Below are 5,485 nucleotides of genomic sequence, written 5' to 3' on the forward strand. Positions count from 1 at the left end.
GCTACTCTTAGACCAATCAACGAGCAGGGTCTGTGAACAGAATGAAAGTCCAATTCGCTTTAAAGGTGCACTGTGTATTACTTTCAGTAGTTTATTTTGAGATTTCATGCTGCCCATGCAAAAATGTTGCATTTTTCATGAATATTTACCACCACCAAACTTTAAGTTGTCGTTATGACTGGGGACATTGCTCTTTCCATACATGAAAGGGGGAAAGAGAGGAATCTTCTCCACTGACTGTCATTTTGAATTTCTAGAAATGCAGATTTTTAGTAAACATTTTCGTAATACATTTATACATTTTTGTTTATTACTAAGTAAATATTCATAAAAAGGACACAGTTGGTAATAGGCAGCACCGTTTCAATGTGCAGCATAGTTGCCTACTCTGGTCACCATCCTACACAGTGCACCTTTAAGAAAATACTTTGTTTGGTTGCTGTGAAAAAGTGCTCTCTGGCTGGATTAGCATTCATGTGAACACATCGGGCACAAATAAAATTCACTCTACATACAGTTATTTTAGCTCATTGACTAAGTGCATTAGTCCACACTTGTAGGTGTGCGTGTGTGCTTTCATGCGCGTATACTGTATGCATGTGCACGTATAATGTATGCATGTTCGCGTGCATCTGGCAGTCCACCATTCATTTGGTTGTCCTCTTTGGTGACCACATTTGTGTCATTACCCAGTCTTATTTAAGTCTAGTTTTGGTATTTTGTTTGTCTTTAGTTTGGGTCAAAATCAACACAGTACGTACAAAACATATGCACACTCAAGTGCTATTCTTAAACCAGCAAGGAGCTGGAAGTGCATGCAAGCAAATAGATCTCTAGAAAAAAGGTACATTTCACTTAAAGAAACAAAAATAACTGCTGTTTTTTAGTTGCTGAAAAAAATAAAAAGAGTCCTTTCCGATTGGGTGTCTCGTGTGTGACAGACATACACTAAAACTGACAATGTCCAAAGGGTGGGATGCCCAATCTTCTGTCAGAGCAGATTCCAATTGTGATGTCTTCAATTGCTTCGTCTACGGCAACTTCATCCATGACCTATTCAACACAGACAAAAGTAAATAAACACAAATTAACCAAGCCATTTGAATTAACAAATAAATCAACATTAAGCTGGGCAGTAGGTTACTGCAAAGTCCAAAGCATGTCCTCTGTTCCACTGCCAAGATTTCCTCAGTTCTAATTCTGATGTGGGACCTGGATGATGATTTAACACTGGTGTGAATTGGCCTGAAGTCGTCAAATACCAGAGCCAAAGCTGTGTAGTTGCCTTCATTCTGCAGGGATGTCAAACTCAAACCCAGGGCCAATTGTGACCCATGAAGTAATTTTATGTGGCCTGCAAGATCATTGCATAGCATGACAAGACTTTGACATGAAACTTGGTGTGTCACAGGAATACCAGTGGGCCCAGGCCAATGAAAAAGCTCACTCTCATATGGAACAACACCCCAGGTCTACTGTGTCTCCTTGGCTGGGACCTACAAGAAGCTTGTAGTAGACAACCAGTGATGCCAATCCTCTGTATAAGATGTTTCAGAGCACAGAGATGTAAGGGTCAGCTCGTCTCAATTAAGAGAACAACAAGTTTCATTATGCATATACAGGTACGGTATATACTGTTCCTTGCGAGAAGACTTTGAAGGAAAAGTCTACTGCATTGCTCTTTGTGCATGCGTGCAGTAATATGGCATGCAGGGCTTGTCTGTCAAGGGGCTGAAATAAGAAGTTCTTACAGTTTTCCCCATCTCAATAAGTTTCATCGATGACTCATGATTAAAAATAAAACATGCAATATTCTAGGCAGACATACAACGGGCAATATAATGAAAAGCGTAACACAGCTAGTGCACTCTGTCGGCTCTGATCCCCCCCCCACCCCCACCCCCCATCAGAGTGAAAAACATGTGTCAACAAAGTGCTCTCAGATATTATACCCTTCATTGTAGTGCTCATTTTGTTTCTACATAGAAGTTTAGCTGCATATGAATTGTGTAGCAAGTGTATTGAAATAAGGAAACCGTGAGATAGCTTGCTCACTTTCAACTGAAGCCTCTCAATGTCATGTTGAGCATAGCACAATGCATACAAATAGTGTCACACTCCACACTGAGAGTGGGAACACCAGGGAGGTAGTCATCAACACTTCTCAGATCAGATCTTGTCTCAGATAAATCCAATTCTAGTACTAAGCAATAATCTAATATTCACTGGTCAGAGTACGACAAAATTTAAATATAAAAATTTGAGAAGCAGCTCCTTATACCACTGGAATATTTAGTCACCCCCATTCAGATAACAGCTAATTTAAAGCAGGAGTCAAGTTGTTAAGGTGCACTGGGTAGGGTTGTGGCCAAAGTGAATGCTTTACCTTGTGGACTTCGAACAGTGCTGGCCATTGCAGTGGGACTGGTGATTCTTTTCAATTCAGCACTGATCTGAAAAGACATAAAGAGCCCAAAGGATTTAACGATCAAATCATTAACATTAGGAGAAAGCCACACACACATTCAAGAAAGGAGATAAAACGCTGTAATTCACAAATAAAAACATTAAAGACAATCCGAATTGAATGTCTTACCTTGCGAACTTTGAACAGTGCAGGCCACTGTGCCAGAAGTCCTCAGAAATGGTGCATCTTGTACAACTTAATGAAAGAAAGAAAGAAAGAAAGAAAGAAAGAAAGAAAGAAAGAAAAAGGAGAACATTTGTAACCTGTGCAGCATGAGTTCTGGAAATAAACTACTTAAAAAAAAAATCACTCTCTGCACCTTTAAAATCGCAGACTGTATCATGATCTGCTTCAATTGTCATGGTACATGTTGGTGAAATTCAGATTTCCAATATTGACTCCATGCATCCAGCCTAAAACCATGTCTGTCCCACTACCACTACTTGACCATGAGCATGGGACAGTTTACTTTGTACTACTCACTTGGTTAACACCACACATGCTTGACACCATCCGAAAAAATGTGTTCATGTTGGTGTCATCAGACCAGAGGACATGGTTCCAGCAATCCATATCTGAAGTCTGTTTGTCTCTGATGAAACCATGATGAACACATTTGCTTTAGATTGTTTCAAGCATGTGTGATAGTAGCCAAGGGAGAAGTATAAAGAAAACAGTCCCATGTTTACGGTCAAAAATGGTGGTGGTACTGATTTGTTTTGGGATTCTATGAATGGCATCAACATTGGGAAGCTGACTGCCACCAAAAGAAAAATGCATATGAATGTACTGGTACCATGACTACTAAGGCAGATCATGATCCTCTCTATTGGGTTTTAACATGCAGGGGTGTAACTCAATAGTTAAAGGCTTTCTGCTCAGGAACCATCAAGTAGACAGGCGAAAAAGACAGAAACTTACATCAGCCAATTCAGCAACAGTTGCTTGGATTGCAGGGGAACTGTGGTGATTATTTTGAATTCAGCACTGATCTGAAAAGACATAAAGAGCCCAAAGGATTGACAAATCATAAACATTAGGGAAACACACACACACACACACACATGCACACACACACACACACAATATAAAAACCTTAAAGACAATCAGCATTGAATGTCTTACCTTACAGACTTCGAACAGTGCAGGCCACTGTGTCAGAAGTCCTTAAAGAAAGAAAGAAAGAAAGAAAGAAGGAATTGGTGATGTTAAACATTTATAAACAGCACTTGTTTATAAAGGCTACTTGTAAACAATGCTCCACTTAAAAGAGGAAGATATAGGCTAAGTAAAACGAGATAACAAGGCAGTGCATGCTTTGCATTGCACCATAAGTGCAAGTAAAAAAAAGTGCTATGCACTTCAATAAATAGGATACTATTCCCACATGTTTCATCCAATTCCCTGTGCAAAGTTTAAATTCAGATTATATGCACTCTATCTAGGTCGGTTGTTCTTTGACTTTGTGTGCAGGAAAGCTTACATTTGATTAATCTTCGGTTAAGACCACAAGTGCATGTGTGCATTAAACACCTGGGTTGGGTCAAAAAACAAAAAACTTTAAAAATAGAATACTTGGCTTAAAATGAACACACCGAAACGACGCCAGCCCTCTGTTCTCGTGAGCATGCAACGTGTTCGATGAAGTTCTAGTTCGCTGTGCACCCCCACCACCCCTCCCCCATTAACGGATCAGACCCTCCCGCGCAAATATAGCTATTAACTGAAGATGACCAGCTAGATTGTTGTACAGTAGCAGTTTTTACATCATTGAATATTCTAAATGTACATATTTTCCATTCTTTTCGAAATTAACATGATGCCAACTGCATGTGTTTGCAGTGCACCTGTTAAGCAAAGAGCACTGCGTGGGTAAATGTAGTAGAGTCTAACTTCACCTTTGGCTCAGCTTCCACACACAAAAGACACAAGAGCAGTTCTACATCGCCCACAATAAATGAAAGTAATTCAGTTACTTACTCAATTTCGTGTATATCTTCACACATGACAACACTATTCCAGCGAGATGAGACTGAAGAGTAGGACCGAGCTGCCTGAGGCGAACGGCTCTCTGGCTTAGAAACTTTCCGGCTTCTTCTTGTCTTAGAAAGTGGTGCACTAGCGCCACCTCAGGACTGGAGGCCACCCCAGACACAACTTAATCATGTTCATTCAAAGCATTAGAAACATGCAAATTCAGCAGTCTCCAAGAACACATTATCCTTATTTGATGAAATCATGTTTACTCAAGGAATGTTAATGAATTGTTTTGCATCTATTTACTTTATATAGGTTAATTCAAAGACCCGCCATTCCCTCTTTTTTCAGTGATCTTCAACGTCCTCAGCTACTCAGACTTTGGTCACTTCTGGTGTAAATGTAATGTAAATGTAAAACAGTAACAATCCAACACGTTAGGCAGAACTATCATAGCTTGGCTCAGTGGTGGGGGCTAGGGACCCCTGGGGGGCCACGGCAGGTTGGCAGTATAGCAAAACAAAATAGATATTTGAATGGATTAAATAACTATGAGAGGGGTGCACAAAAATTTGAATGCATTAAATAATTACAAAAGGGGTGCACAAAAATAAACCGACAATAAACTTCCAATTGCAATATTTAAAAATAAAATATTTATAATAAAAAAAACTTCAACTTAACAATATTTCCATTAGTTAAGAATTAGAATACAATAATGTATTGCATCTCTGAACATTACTACTATTTATGTTTGTGAAAGGGGATAGTGTGGCACGACTCATGTAAGGGGGGCTTTGGCTGCAATCTATCTGTATATGGGAGGCCTTGTCATGTTAAAGTTTGGGAACCCATGGCCTGGCTAACCCGAGTTTTCAACCTATTTCTCTGAGGGAGAACACACACACACATGCTCACACACACACACACACACACACACACACACACACACACACACACACACACACACACACACACACACACACACACACACACACACACACACAGACACAGGGAAGCAATACATACAGTACATCAAAT

The 5,485-nt window shown here is 39.8% G+C and overlaps 1 long non-coding RNA gene across 2 annotated transcripts; it reads right to left on the bottom strand.

The window, feature by feature from the left end:
* Positions 1-629: 629 nt before the first annotated feature.
* On the bottom strand, positions 630-3,633 carry LOC134461767 (uncharacterized). Of its 2 annotated transcripts, XR_010037401.1 has the most exons (4): positions 3,389-3,501; positions 2,597-2,662; positions 2,387-2,453; positions 630-1,053 (listed from the first exon to the last, which is right to left on the bottom strand). It is a non-coding gene; the product is annotated as an uncharacterized LOC134461767 (long non-coding RNA). The 2 variants fall into 2 exon arrangements; XR_010037402.1 differs by lacking the exon at positions 630-1,053 and adding an exon at positions 3,593-3,633 and having other exon boundaries at positions 2,222-2,662; positions 3,389-3,459.
* Positions 3,634-5,485: the final 1,852 nt, after the last annotated feature.

Source organism: Engraulis encrasicolus, chromosome 13, assembly GCF_034702125.1.
Source record: "Engraulis encrasicolus isolate BLACKSEA-1 chromosome 13, IST_EnEncr_1.0, whole genome shotgun sequence".
NCBI classification, from domain to species: domain Eukaryota; kingdom Metazoa; phylum Chordata; class Actinopteri; order Clupeiformes; family Engraulidae; genus Engraulis; species Engraulis encrasicolus.